Here is a 16,211-nt window from a genome sequence, read left to right on the forward strand (position 1 = left end):
CATTTTTCCAAGTTAGTCTTCAGAATAGTTGAATCACTTCAAAACTTCAAAAGCAATGCATTAGTGTTGGAATTGGCATACACCCCTGCAATACACTCCATTTCTGTCATATTAACCAATCTGATAGGTGTTGTGTAGTCCCTCAGAGTTATTTTAATTTACATTTCTATAATCAATGGTGATTTAGGGCATTTTTTTCATGTGACTATAGATTGCTCTGATTACTTAGTCTGAAAACAGTCTATTTATATCCTTTGACAATTTATTATTTGGGGAATGACTTGCATCCTTATGAATTCAATTCAGCTTTTTATAAAATGAGGTCTTCATCAGATAAACTTTGGGTAAAGTTTTTTTTTCCACAATTTTTATTACTCACTGTTTATTCCTTTCCATCCTATTCCCTCCCCCCATTCATTCTACACACACTCTCTCTCTCCTTTCACCTGGTCCATCTTCAAAAGTATTTGGCTTCTTACTACCACACCCCACAATCTCCGCTCCCATCTTATCTTATTCCCTTCCACACCTACTTCCCTACTAGATTTCCACACCCAACCTGGGTGTGTATGTTATTTGCTGTTTCAGCCAATTACAAAAACATTCAAATGCTTCCCTCCCCCTCCACCTCTCCCATCTCTCCCTCCATTATAAAAGCCATTCTGTGCTTATTTTATGTTAGTTAATTTATCCCATTCTACTTCTCTGTTTCCCTTTCTCCCAGTGTGTTCCTGTTTCTCACCCCTCAATTTTGTTTTTCATATATCATCCAGTCATATTCAACTAATACCCATGCTCCCTGTCTATGTACACTCCTTCTAACTGCCCTAACATTGAGAAAAATTTAGTTGCTAAAAGTATCGTCTTCCCATGGAGTAATGTAAAGAGTTTAACCTTATTGAATCTCTTTCCTGTTTGCCTTTTTATGTTTCTCTTGAGTCTTGTATTTGAAAGAGAGATTTTCTATTCATTCTGGTCTTTTCATCAGCAATGTGTAAAAGTCCTCTTACTGAATGTCCATTTTTCCCCTGAAGGATTATACTCAGTTTTTCTGGGTGGATGATTCTTGGTTGTAACCCTAGCTCCTTTGTCCTCTGGAACAAAATATTCCAATCTGGATGGTCCTTTAATGAAGTTGCTTAATCTTGTGTTATTCTTATTGTGGCTCCATGATATTTTAATTGCTGCTTTTTGGCTCACTGTGTTGAGGTTTAGGGGTGTTGGGACCCCAAAATAGTGACACATGGGTCTTGCCTGAATGAATTCAACTCAAGCCTTCTTTCAGCCAAAGGAAAACAAAGTTTCTTAAAGATCCACCACATTGGGTAGACTCTTAAGGAATCTGAACATTTGTATGGCTAATCTAAGCAGGGCAGATTGAAACTGAGCATTTGTGATGCTTGTATTGACAAGTGGGCCAGAATGAATCTCAGCACCTTCATGGAGGCAAGATGGATCTTATATACAGAAGGGGTGTACGGTGTGTTCAGGGAGAACTGGTACCTCTGGTGTGAGGGTTGCTCAGCCCTTTTCAGGGCAGCTTTCCATCTTTAATGTCCACCTCTTCCATTCAACATTCACCTGTGGCTCCAAGAAACTGCACATGCACACTGGGGTAACCAAGGGGTCTCAAATCCATTGATGAGTTATGGGGCTGTCTACCCAAAGCATGTGAAGACTTCACCTGGTGGAATGGGTGGATGAAAACAATTTGTTCCAGTGGCCATGAAGGCAGCTGAAGCAGGAACTGTGGCATTAGAGCTTGGTTAGACATCGAAGACTCCAAGGTCATTCACCACTGCATCTTGAACTATGACCAGTCATCTTGATTCCGTCCTGCCACTGTGCTGTGATGACTCTGGAGTAGAGAGTGAGGCTAAAGACTTCGTGAAACTCTGCCCCACTTAAATCCAACTTATGCATGAATCAAGAGACATCACCACCTATACCATGTTACCATTATACTTATCTCAAAGTCCTGTGGCGACAGGCAAGTAGCAAAGCAGCAGGTGCAGATACACTGGGAGCTGTCATCACAATCCTGTACACAGGCAGGCCAGGCCATAGGGTCATTTCTTACGGGAAGCAGCAGTGAGATTCAGCAGCCCCTGGGTGTCTGGGCAGCCTTTTAAGGATCATACTGCTCACTTCCTGGTGTGAGGAAGGGGCTAGAAAAGGTGCCTTAAAAATTGTCTACTTACCCAACCCTGGCCTGATTACCACAGCAGGTGGGGATTCCCACTCTGAAGTGGAAACACAAAAAAAAAAAAATGTACAAAAACCTGAAAAGATGATAATGCAAAAAAGTGTGGATCAATTCTCTGCACCTTGTGCTAATTTTGGCCTAACAATTAACACCAAGAAAACACAGGTACTCCATTAGCCACCACCACACCATCCATACATGGAACCATCAGTTACAGCAAATGGAGAAGTTCTGAACACTGTGGATAAGTTCACTTACCTTGGTAGTGTACTTTTCAGGGATGTATGGATTGATCATGAGGTTTTTGCATTGCCAGAGCTAGCACAGTGTTTGGGAGGCTCCAAAGTAAAGTATGTGAGAGAGGAGGTATTGGACTGATTACTATACTGGACTGATATACTATACTACAGAGCCATGGTGCTGACTTCATTGTTCTATGCTTGTGAAACCTGGAAAATCTACCAGCATCATGCCAGTAACTGAATCAATTCCATTTGAATTATGAAGATTCTGAAGATCATCTGGCAGGATAAAGTGCCAGACACTGAGGTCCTTACTCAAACTAAACTGCGAAGGATTCAAACTCTTCTTCAGAGAGTGCATCTCTGATGAGCTGGCCAAGTTGCTCAAGTGCAAAACTTACACTTGCCAAAAAGACTATTTTATGGAGAACTCACACAGGGCAAGCATTCATAGGGTGGTCAGAAGAAGCAGTACAAGGACACTCTCAAGATCTCAAGAACTTTGGAATTGATTGTGCGACATAGGAGACTGGCACAGGGCCACTCAGCAGGGCATGCCCACATCAGAGAAGGTGCTGTGCTCTATGAGTGGGCAAAGCAGAAGGAAACAGCTCAAAGGAAAAGTAGGATGTGCAAGTTTGGAGTATGTACCCCAAATGTTCGCATGGACTATTTGTACCAAACCTGTGGTAGAGCATACTGAGCTCCTGTTGGCCTGATCAGCCATAGTCGGGCACGTTGAATCTTGACTCAAGCATAGTGATGTCATTTTGGTTCTCTTTAAGAAGGAAGGACCACAACCAATCAACCAACCAATATACAGAAAGACTGTAAGAGGGATCTAGGGGTGGCCAAGTATTCTGGGGTGACTCAAGGAAATATCCAGAAAGGATCATGATGGGAGTGGGCAGTAGGTTGGGGTTATTACAGTTATGAGCCCATGAACCAAGAGAATGGGATTAAGGGTGGGAAATAGTCAAAGGTTTTCTGGAGATAACAGATTATGGAGGGCTATGCTAGGCGAAGGGTAACTGAGAATTGGGCATAACAATAATGAAAGGCTTATAGCATCAGGGGAATGCCAGATCAAGTGGGAAGATTCAAGGAGAGTTCAAGGTGGTTCCCAGAGCCTGTACCTGTCAATCGCACTACTTTTTTTTTCTTTACCTAAGAGCTCTAGAATTTGGCTTTAATATTCTTGGGAGTTTTCATTTTTGGGGGATCTTTTTCAGCAGGTAATTAGTAGATTTTTTTTTCAATTTTTATTTTACCCTCTGGCTCTAGAATATAAGAGTAGTCTTCCTTAATAGTTTCTTTCTTTCTGTTGTAATTTTTTATTCACTTAAACTTAAATACAAAATGAGAAAATAAAAAAAAGAATAAATTCATGTACACGGCAGAATATAATAGAAGATTCAGTATAGAACGTTCAATAAATTTTCATTTTAAGAAATTGCTGTTCATCATTTATTCTCAAAGAAAACCAATGATACCAGCAGAGTGATGTCTTAACTTCCAAGTGAACTGGATTTAAGTGAGGTCATCAGCTTCACTCTCTCCTCCAGAGTCATCTCAGTCCTGTGGCAAGACATAGGTCAGGATGACTAGTAATGGCTCCAGATACAGTGGGTGATGCTAGCTTTTGTTTGGTGGGGGGGGGGGGATGAAATTTATTATTTATTGAATCATGGTGTGACTACTAAGATGCTTCAGTAAAACCAAGCAAAAATCAGCGTTATGGTTTCATAGTGTGTCTTTTAACAAAACTGTCAAGTCTTCCTTTGCTACACAGAATAGAACAAATGAATAAAGAAATATCTTACTGGAGCACAATTCTACACCTACACTACTCTAAAATTTGGTCTCTTTCAAGTTTTGATCAGACTTTGAAGAAAAAGAATTTTACAGTATTAACATCAATTTTAATTGTCCTATTCCCCATGTCTGGAATGGACTTCCTTCCATCCCTCCCTCCCTTCTTCCAAAGGCCAACTCAGATGCCATTGTTTGGATGAAACCTTCTCTGATTCTTCTGCCACTCTTCCCCATAGCCCTCATGAAAATTAAGTAGCATAGTGAATAAAGTGGTGGGTCTGCAGTCAGGAAGACCTGGGTTAAAACTTTGTCTCATCCCCTTACTAGTTGTGTGACTCTGGGCAAGTCATTTAGCTTCTCTGTGCCTTGGTTGAAATGAGGCAGGTTGGACTTGATGGCTCCCAAGGTCCATTCCAGCTCAAATCTATGACCCTATGACCTCTTCTTCATTATTTTTATAGCCATAGAAGGCTAATAATAGACAACATGATACATTATATACTTTCTCAAAAATTCAGCATTTAAGCATCATCTAAGGATTGAATATGAAATCTAGAGATGGTAATTAGCTGACAGTGCAATATCTGAAAAGTAGTAGGTCTTGTGGACTGCATGATGGGCACTTCTTCTTGGTCCTTAGTTGTGTTTGTTCACCTCCCACTGAAGATGAGTTCCAGACTGTTGCAACATATCAGTGTAAGACTTAATGTGGCCCTGGGCAGTTGATGGATCAAAGATGAAAGACTCCAGGTCCATGTAATGCTGGGCTGTTGTTCTCAAAGCCATCCATGATTCCCTAGCATTTTCATGCTCCACTTGATTCTTGTGTTTGAAAGTCAAATTTTCGATTCAGCTCTGGTCTTTTCACTGAGAAAGCTTGAAAGTCCTCTATTTTGTTGAAAAGCCATATTTTCCCTTGGAGTATGATTCTCAGTTTTGCTGGGTAAGTGATTCTTGATTTTAATCCTAGCTCCATTGACCTCTGGAATATCATATTCCAAGACCTTTGATCCCTTAATGTAGAAGCTGCTACATCTTGTGTTATCCTGATTGTGTTTCCACAATACTCAAATTGTTTCTTTCTGTCTGCTTGTAGTATTTTCTCCTTGATCTGGCAGCTCTGGAATTTGGTGACAATATTCCTAGGAGTTTTCTTTTTGGGATTTTTTCAAGAGGTGATTGGTGAAGTCTTTCAATTTCTATTTTACCCTCTGGCTCTAGAATATCAGGGCTGTCTTTCTTGATAATTTCTTGAAAGATGACATCTAGGCTCTTTTTTTGATCATGGCTTTCAGGTTGCCCAATAATTTTTAAATTTTCTCTCCTGGATCAATTTTCCAGGTCAGTTATTTTTCCAATGAGATATTTCACATTGTCTTCCATTTTATCATTCCTTTGGTTCTTTTTCATAATATCTTGATTTCTCATCAAGTCACTAGCTTCCACTTGCTCCAATCCAGTTTCTAAGGTAGTATTTTCTTCAGTGCTCTTTTGGACCTCCTTTTCCATTTGGCCAATTCTGCCTTTAAAGTCATTCTTCTCATTGGCTTTTTTGGAGCTCTTTTGCCATTTGAGTTAGTCTATTTTTTAAGTTGTTATTTTCTTCAGTATTTTTTTGGGTCTCCTTTAGCAAGTCATTGACTTGTTTTTCATGGTTTTTTCTCATCATTCTCATTTCTCTATCCAATTTTTCCTCTACTTCTCTTACTTGCTTTTCCAAATTCTTTTTGAGCTCTTCCATGGCCTGAGATCAATTCGTATTTTTCTTGGAAGCTTTTGAAGGAAGCTCTTTGACTTTGTTGACTTCTTCTCGCTGTATGTTTTGGTCTTCTTTGTCACCAAAAAAAAAAAGATTCCAAATTCTGTGTCTGAATGTGTGACCATTTTCTCTGCCTGGCCATCTTTCCAGCCAACTACTTGATCCTTGAGCTTTGTGTTGGCATATGGCTGCTTGTAGAGTAGATAGTATTTTGTCCCAAGCTTGAGGAGCTGTGCTGCTGTTTTCAGAACTACTTCTACCCAGCAGGCTTTGCCGCACCAGTGCTCCTTCTCCCCCCAAAACCACCAACCAGGATTGTGGCCCAGATCTAAGCAGGGCAAATCAGGCTTTGCGATCCTGCTCCAATCCTCTACTTACTTCCTCCCACCAGGTGGCCTGGGGCCAGAAGCAACTGCAGCTGTAGCTCTGGAAGTAGCCTCAGAGCTGCACCACCTTGGTGGCCCCCAGGGTGGTAGCCGAACTGAGAACTCCTTTCACTCTGTCACAGCAGCTTTTCCCATTAACTTCTCTGTGGTCTTTGGTGTTTGTGAGTTGAGAAGTCTGGTAGCTACCACAGCTCACTGATTCAGGGTGCTACACCTGTTCCACTTGGCTCCCAGTCTGGTTGGTCCTGGCACAGCCCACACTAGACTCTACTCAGCTCTGATCTCAGCTCCGTGCAATTGACCCTTCCTAGCAACCATCCAGGCTCTCCTGGGCTGGAGCCCCACTTCCCTCTGCTATTTTCTGGGTTCTGCATGTCTAGAATTTGTTCAAAGCCATTTTTATAGGTGTTTGGAGTGACCTGGGGGAGAGCTTAAGCAAGGCGCTGCTTTCCAGATACCATCTTGGCTCCACTCCCTCTTTTCATGCTTCTCTCGATTCTTGAGTTTGAAAGTAACATTTTCTATTCAGCTCTGGTCTTTTCATTGAGAAAGCTTGAAAGTCCTCTATTTTATTGAAAATCCATATTTTGTCTTGGAGCATTACACTCAGTTTTGCTCATTGGTGATTCTTGATTTTAATCCTAACTCCTTTGACCTACAGAATATCATATTCTAAGCCCTTTGATCCCTTAATGTGGAAGCTGCTAGATCTTGTGTTATCCTGATTGTGTTTCCACAATATTCAAATTATTTTCTTTCTGGCTGCTTGCAGTATTTTTTTACTATTATTTTTAGTAAGCAGATAACACCAAAAGAAAGATTGTAAACTTTCATATTTCAGAGGATAATAAAAATACAAGACAGTTCAATTTTGATGCCATATTTTTTGCTAGGAGAGAATAAAAATTTTTACCTGGAATGGGGTCATATTATCATTTTTTAAGTAAGGAAAATGATGCCTAAACAGAGTATATAGCTGTTAAATAAGAGACTGGGAATCTATATCCATGTTCCTTTATCTTTGAATTCCACTGGAACATATTGAGAGAACAGCTATAGAGAAGATATAAATGAAATAGAGAAATAGTGCACTTCAAAATCAGCTTATTCTAATTGCTATTAACCATCCAGGGTTAGGGAGATGTAAGTACAGAGTCTTATAAGTACCTTCTAAATTTCAAGAAGAACTCAAAAATGAAGGAAATAATTCAGAACATAACCTTCTTTACCCTTTAATATGCTGGATTCATGTTAGCCAATCTTCAAAGGACATTCATTGTAAAGAATTAACTGAGAATGGGACAAAAGTTTAGCTGATTAAACTTAAACATGAAAGCAAAGAGCCTTAAGTTACTTAAGGAAGGAAAAAATACTACAATAGTATTTTTCATGAAATTTAATAGAAAAAAGTATATTTCTTAACCCTTCAGGCAGTTTTGATTATATTTTAACATAAACAAAATATGGCTAACACACTTGATACTTGGATCAAGGCATCTGACTGGAAAATTTGCATGCTCCAATTATAAAATGCCTATCCTATAAGTAATGAAAATTCCAAGTAAAAAGACAAAATTTTACAAATTTTTTTTTATCAGTCTTTCCCCCCCATCTATTTCTTTCCCTTATGAGGAAGTAGACACTTATAAAACAAATAATTTCTTAATTCTTTTCCATTCTACCTAGTATAAGTTAATATTTGCTTAGGAAGAAAATTTATTTCAAGATGAATTTGCATATGTAACTATCCAACTATAGAAGAAATACTATAGGTATTTAGGTAGTATAGAAGAAATAATGCTTACTCATAATTTTTTAGTGTTTTAAAATTTACAATGTTATTTATTCCAAGAAAATCCTGTACCATGTGTAGGATTAGTATAATTATATGAAGTCTATGATTAAGAAAGAATTAGTATTGACAATTGTTATTATTATTGGGTATGATAGCCTGCTGAATTTATGTCATTTTATTGTGGTAGACAGAGTGTGACATTTTCCAAATCTTGACATGAATAATTCCATTTGAAAAGAAGACTCCACTTCTGTTGCAAATAGTAAGTCACACATTTTACCTTCTTTTATCCTAATTCTTGTGCTAGTTTGATTGAAAGACCAGCAGAATCAACCTTACATCAGATCCCTTAGACTAATGAAAAATTAACAGATTAGATATGAGCACATCTATATCCACCCCCTGAAACATTAATAGCAGTCTTCATGCTTTCTTCAAATCCAGACTAACTTATGAAACTCCAGAATTCATCTCCCGATCTGTTTCAATGATTTTCCTCCTGTACTTGAATCAATCATTTATAATTTCCTCTTTGAACCTCCATTTCAAGAAGCACTCATGCCATTCATCATACATTTTTTTCAACCTGTACCATGCCAGAATGTCCCATACCACATCTCCACTTTGTGTTAGTGCAAGAACATTCTCTGACCACCTCCCCATTTGAACTGTTTTGTATATGTTGTCTTATCCTGATAGAATGTAAGTTGAAAGTCTTTTTTTCTTGCTTTTGTATTCCCAGTACTTAGCAATATGCCTGGCACATAGTAAGTACTGTTTTATTTACCTATCTAATCATGGGGATTTAGATATGTAATGTCAGTTGAATCCTTTTCCACTTATCTTCTTTAAACTCTCTAATGACTGATCTCTCCACACTTTGGATCATAGAATAGTAGCTAAAACTGTGGTTTCAGTGATACCATAAGATCATATAAATCCTGAATGAGGAAATTCTTTCTACCATTTCAGACACACCTGCTGTGAAATTTATAGCTTTAGAGGATTATCTGTGTGACCTGAGAAAATAACAGTTTTTTCAAGATCACATAGCCAATATAGTTCAGAAATGAGACTTGAACTTGAGCCTTTTTGGCTTTGTGGTCTTTATCCGCTCTATCTACTATGCTCCTCTGATTTTTACCCAAAACATTTACATGAAAGAAAGAGCAGATATATTTGAAGAAAACTTGATCATGAGGCATTAATGAATTAGGGCATTAAATTTCATCTCTTAGTTTTATTCTGTCCTGAGGCAATGGAATGTTATAAATGCCTTATTACTAGTGCTAAGAAGAAGGAAGCTGGAAAAAGGATTTGGATAAATGTGATCATTTTACATGCTATGAACCCAATTTTAGCTAATATACTCAATCTCTTTTTATGATATCAAGTAGTTGTAGCAACTGATAGATTCTTCTTTCTTATTTTCTTTGTGGAAAATGAAGCCCATAAAAGTTAGGAAAAGAGAAAGAAAAGTAGAATGAAAAGCAAGGTATCTTTGTAAACCACAAACTAGGTAACTCATTTACTTAAATGTATGTATATGTTGGTAGAGAAGTAACAGAGACCTTCAAAATGTCTTGTGTCTTAAACATGGTTCTTTAGTATTTGGACTCTCTTTGTGGCTGCCTGCACTATTTTTTTTCTTTGACTAACACTTAACACAGTTCTTAGCACAAAGCAAGCATTTAATAAGTGCTTATTGGTTGATTGATTAACTGACCTGGTAACTTTGGACATTGGCTATGGAATTCTTTGGAGTTTTCATGTTGAGATCTCTTTCAGGAAGTAACCAGTGGATTTGGAATAGTTTCATGTCACTTGGTGATTCTAAGCTGTTCTGGAAGTTTTCACTTATTGTCTCTTGACATTCAGTATCCAAATTTTTTTGTCACAACTTTCAGGTAGTTTGAGTCACAGATTATCTACCATTGACTTGTCATATGAGTATTCTCAAAACTCCCTGTACTCTCAATTTTAATCTGATTTGTTGAATGATTCTACAGGTAACTGTCCATCTTTCCCCATCCTAGGATTTTACCAAAAAATTAATTTTTATTATTTGGTACTCCTTTCCTCATACATCTATCTCTGTTTGTCAGGCCAGTCAGATGTTTGCTGAGAAACTTTATGCACATTTTTCTTCTCCTTGTAATGACTTAGTGATATTGGTTTAAAGTCTGTATGAAAAGATGGTAGAAAGAAGCCAGGAAGTTGCCAAAGTACTTCCAAGTTTCCCTCAGAAACAACATTAAATCAAGCCTGTGAAAGAATTCTGGAGTGATGGAAGCTACAAAAAATGGAGTGAAACTAATTTCCAGCTTAAATTAACTTAGAAGGAAATTGGGAAAGGTCAGTCCTACTTGGGTAAAAGGGGAGCACAGCCCAACACAGATGGTCTCTGGAAAAGCCAGCAGGAGACTCTTAGCCACAGCACAGGTCAGCAACTGAGGCCCCTTGGTCCTGGATCAGTAGGCCAGTGGCATGGCAGGCTAAGTTTGATTCCTTCTCCCATGTCATACAAGGCAAATTGCCAGCCCCAGAAACCAGGCAACAACAGGCTCAGCTAGGCAGGGCCACCTCAGCACAGTGAGAAAGCTGCCAGCACCACAGGCCCCAGCACAAACAGCCAGAGACCAGACCCCTCACCCCTAGCACAAGAAGCTTGGGACAATGCCCCCAGTGCTCCAGCAACAGAATTCAACTTCAAAAGCCATGAAACTAGGCAAAACTATGAGCAAGAAGGAAAAAAGAACCTTGACTATAGAGAGCTTCTATGATGACAGGGAAGATCAAAGCATAAACACAAGAGAGGATAACAATGTCATAATTCCCACATGCTAAAACTCAAAGGGAAATATCAATTGGTCTGAAGCCCAAAATCTATTCAAGGAAGAGCTCAAAAAGGGATTATTAAAGTCAAATAGAAGAGATAGAAGAAAAATTGGGAAAAGAAATGAGAAATATTCAAGAGAGAGTCAACAGCTTGGAAAAAGAAGGGCAGAAATTGACTGAGGAAAACAATTCCTTAAAAATTACAATTGTCCAAATGGGAAAAAAATAATCCACTGAAATTAAAATAAAAACATCTCCTTAAAAAGTAGAATTGGCCAAATGGAAAAGGAGGTACAAAAGCTAACTGAAGAAAATAATTCCTTTAAAATTAGAATTTGGAAAGTGGAAGCCAATGACACTATGTGACATCAAGAATCAGTCCAACAATTATGCCCAAAGAGCTACTAAACTATGAATACCCTTTGATCCAGCAATACCACTACTAGGTCTGTATCCCAGAGATCATAAAAAATGGAAAAGGATGCACATGTACCAAAAAATACCTACAGCAGCTCTTTTTGTGGTGGCCAAGAATTGGAAATTGAGGGGATGCCCATCAATTGGGGAATAGCTAAACAAGTTGTGGTAAAAGTGTGTGATGGAATACTATTATTCCATAAGAAAAGGGGAGCAGGCTGATTTCAGAAAAACCTGGAAAGACTTGCATGTGCTGGTGCTAAGTGAAGTAAGCAGAACCAGAAGAACACCTTACCCAGTAATGGCAACATTGTGTGATGACCAACTTTATTACACTTAGGTCTTCTGGGCAATGCAATGATCTAAGACAGTTCCAAAAGACTCATGACTGGAAATGCTATCCATATCCAGAGAAAGAGAGGTAAAGTCTGAACACATATTGGAGCATATGATTTTCTCTTTCGTTTGCATTTTTTTTCCTTTCTCATGTTTTTTTCCCTTTTATTCTGATTCTTCTTTCACAACATGACTAATGTGGAAATGTGTTTAATATGATTATACATATTATCAACCTATGTCAGATTGCATGCCACCTTGGGGAGGTGGGGGGGAGAGAAATTTAGAAATCAAAATCTTATAAAAGCTAATGTCAAAAACTAAAAATAAATAAATAAAATAGAAAAGAATAAGTCCAATAAAATAAGAAGAATGAAAAAAATAGAAGAAAATGTAAGTCACCTTACTGGAAAAACAACTGACCTGGAAAATAGATCAAGGAGCTATAATTTAAGAATTATTGTACTACCTGAAATCCATGATAAAAAAAGAACTTGGATAGCATCTTTCAAGAAATTATCAAAGAAAACTGCACTGATATCCTAGAACCAGATGTAAAGTAGTCATTGTAAGAACCCACAGATCACAAGTAGCAGCTGCCTTGCCTGGTCCCACCATTCCACCTGAGGTCTGTGCTTGGCCAGCACCAAGAAAATGTTTGGAAACCAGTATGACAATGATGTCACTGTTTGGAGCCTCAGGGCAGAATTCATCAAACAGAATATGAAATGGAAGCTGTCAAACAAGGTTCAGCTACTGTGGGCCTGAAATCCAAAACCCATGCTGTATTGGTTGCTTTGAAAAGGGCATAGTCACAACAGGCAGCTCATCACAAAAAAAAAATCTATAAATTGATAATCATTTTGAATCTCAATTGCTGGGCTCACTGCCTATTCTAGGCTCTTCTGCAACTTCATGCATTATGAGGGTCTGAATTTCAGATTAGTATTTGACTCTTCCAATGTCTTACCAAGTGTCACCAATTGGAAGCAAGACCCAGATACGGACACAGTGTTATGACCAGAGATCATATGACAAGGGACTGCTCATTCACTGTTTATGATGATATGACTCCTCACATGTTCCAAACCTGTCCATCTGCAAACTTCTTTGACTGTTGAGCTATGTCCATTGGAGCCTGCTCTCAGTCCACCCATACTTACTTGGAAAGCTGTATGTCCAAGTTCAGAGACTGCAATTTGAAGGAGCTGGTGAAAGATGATCTTCATGTCTTACAGGAAACACTCCCAGTAGAGTAGGACCTAATTGCAAAGAATGTTTCCATTGGGATTGTTGGGAAAGACTTGGAGTACACAATCTATGATGATGATGATGACATATCTCCTTTTCTGGAAGGTCTTGAAGAAAGACCACAGAGAAAAGCATTGCCTCCTCAGAGAACCTGCAGAGTAGGCTGAAAAGCCCATAAGCATTGATCTATAAAAGCCAGTCTTTGTCTATGTTAGCAAGTTTAAAAGGAACACTTCTGTTCATATGCCAGTTATTATCCACACTTTCAGCCACATGCAGTTACAGAATGAGATGTTCTTAGGAATCATTCCTGGAAGGATTTTTCCAAGAAACCTAACTACAAGTTTATAACTGGGTGCATTGTATTTAAGAGGGAGGATGTAATCATTTTTTTTAAATGGGATATCGGTGCTAGTGCTTTTATATGAAGAAAATATTGTCTTTATGATTTTAAAGGCAACTGTGAAATAAAATTGTTTCAACTGGAAAAAAAAAGAATCCAGCAGTCACTTCCTAAAAGAGATCCCCAAATGAAAACTCCAAGGAATTTTGTAGTCAAAATGCAGGATTACCAGGTCAAGGAGAAAATACTGCAAGCAGGCAGAAAGAAAAAAAAATTCAAATATCTTGGAGCCACAGTCAGGATAGCACAGAACTTACCAGCTACTTTGTAAAAGAATCAGAGGGATAGAAACATGATATTCTTGAAGGCAAAGAAGCTTGTATTACAACCAAAAATCATCTACTCAGAAAAATTGAGCATTACCTTTTGGGGGAAAAGATGGATATTTAAAGAAATAGGGGACTTTCAGTCATTCCTAATGAAAGACTACATCTGAAGGAAAAAAATTGATCTTAAAATACAAGGCAAGAGAAACATAAAAAGGTAAATAGGAAAGAAAAACAAAACAAATTATTCAATAATGTTTACATCCCTATATGGGGAAATAATACTTGTAACACTTGAGAACTGTGTCCATATTAAGACAGTTAGAAGGGGTATACATAGAAAGAGTGTGTGGGTATAAATCGATTTTGATGTTATTATATAAGAAAAAATTAAGGAGTGAAAAAAACAAGGTTTGTCCTGGGAGAAGAATCAAGGGGAGGCAAAAGAGGACAAATTACATCACATGAAGAGGCAGAAATGACCTATTAGGGTAGAGGGAAAGAAGGGGGGGTGAGCATTGTTTGGACCTTACTCTCTTCCTATTTGACTTAAAGAGAGAATAACATACACACTCAATTGAGTGGAGAAGTATCTTACCCTATAGAGAAAGAGGAGAAGAAAGGAGAAAGAAAATAGAAGGGGTAGATGGAAAGGAGGTCAGAAGGGAGGGAAGAAGTAGTAAGGGAAAGGGGAAAGAAAAGGGAGGTAGGGCTGATGGAAGGGAAGGCAGATTGAGGAAGGTGGTGGTCAGAAGCAAAAACCTGGTGAGGAGGGACAGGGTGACAGGAGAAAGAAAGGTATGAACAGGGAAAAAGATAGGCTAGAGAGAAAGACACAGTAATCAGAACTGTGAATGTGAATGGGATGAGCTTTCCCATAAAACAGAAGCAAGTAGCAGAGTGTATTAAAAGCCATAACCTACAATATGTTGTTTACAAGAAACAAATCTGAAGCAAAGAGATACAAATAGAGTAAAGGTAAAAGGCAGGAGCACGATATATTTCATTTCAGTTGAAGGAAAAAAAAGCAGGGGTAGCAATCTTGTAGCAATCTTGATCTCAGACAAAGCAAAAGTAAAAATAGATCTAATTAAAAGAGATGATGAAGGAAACTGCACCTTGATAAAAGGTACCATAAATAATGAAGTAATATTAACATACATTCACCAAGTTGTATAGCATCCAAATTCTTAGAGGAGAAGTTAATTGAGTTGAAGGAAGAAATAGTAATACTATATTAGTGGAGCCTCAACCTCGCCATCTCAGAACTAGATAAATCTAACCACAAAATAAATAGCAAAGAAGTTAAAGGCGTGAAGAGCATTTTTCAAAAAGCTAAAAATGATAGACCTCAGGAGAAAATTGAATGGAGATAGAAAGATATATACCTTTTTCTCAGTGGTACATAGCACCTGAAAAAAAGCTGACCATGTATTAGGGCATAGAAATCTCACAATCCAATGCAAAAAAATGTAGAATTAGTAAATGCATCCTTTTTAAAAAAAAGATGCAGTAAAAATTACATGTAATAAAGGGTCACAGAAAGATAGGGTAAAACTTAATTGGAAACTAAATAACCTAACCTAATACTTAAGAACGACCAAGTCAAACAACAAATCATAGAAACAATTAATAATTTCATCAAAGAGAATGATGATAATGAGACAACATACCAAAACTTATGGGATGCAGACAAAGCTGTTCTGAGGGGAAATTTTGTACCTCTAAATGTTTACATGAATAAAATAGAGAAAGAGGAGGTCAGTGAATTAGGCATGCAACTCAAAAAGCTAGGAAAAGAACAAATCAAAGATCTCAAATTAAACACCAAATTAGAAATTCTGAATATCAAAGGAGAGCTCAATAAAATTTAAATTAAGAAAACTATTCAACTAATAAATAAAACTAAGACCTGGTTTTATCAGAAAATAAGTACATTTTTAAAATGGTTGATTTGATTTTAAAAAATAAAGAATAAAAACAAATTATCAGTATAAAAATGAAAAGGAAGAATTCACCACCAATGAAGAGGAAATTTAAACAATAACTAAAAACTATTTTGCTCAATTGTATGCCAATAAATATGAGAACCTAAGTTAAGTGGATGAATATGTACAAAATATGAATTGGCCAGATTAAAAGAAGGGGAAATAAAATATATAAATATCTTCATTTTAGAAAAAAAGAAGTTGAACAATCCTCCAGGGACCGATGGACTTTCAAGTGAATTCCATCAAACATTAAAAGAACAACAATTCCAATACTATACAACTGTTAGGGAAAATAGGTGAAGAAGGAGTCCTACCAAATTATTTTTGTGACACAAATATGGTGCTGATACCTAAAACAGGAGAAGGCAAAAGAGATTTTATATATATGTACATATACATATACATATTATATATATATATATATATGTGTATATATATATATATATATATATATATATTTCTTTAATGAACATGGATGGAAAATTTTAAATAAATTATTAGCAAAG

General features: G+C 37.4%; 1 pseudogene; it reads left to right on the forward strand.

Moving 5' to 3' along the window:
* The first annotated feature begins 12,448 nt into the window (after positions 1–12,448).
* Positions 12,449–13,237, forward strand: LOC118842573 (annotated as a pseudogene).
* Positions 13,238–16,211: the final 2,974 nt, after the last annotated feature.

This window comes from Trichosurus vulpecula, chromosome 3 (genome assembly GCF_011100635.1).
Source record: "Trichosurus vulpecula isolate mTriVul1 chromosome 3, mTriVul1.pri, whole genome shotgun sequence".
In the NCBI taxonomy this organism is placed as follows: domain Eukaryota; kingdom Metazoa; phylum Chordata; class Mammalia; order Diprotodontia; family Phalangeridae; genus Trichosurus; species Trichosurus vulpecula.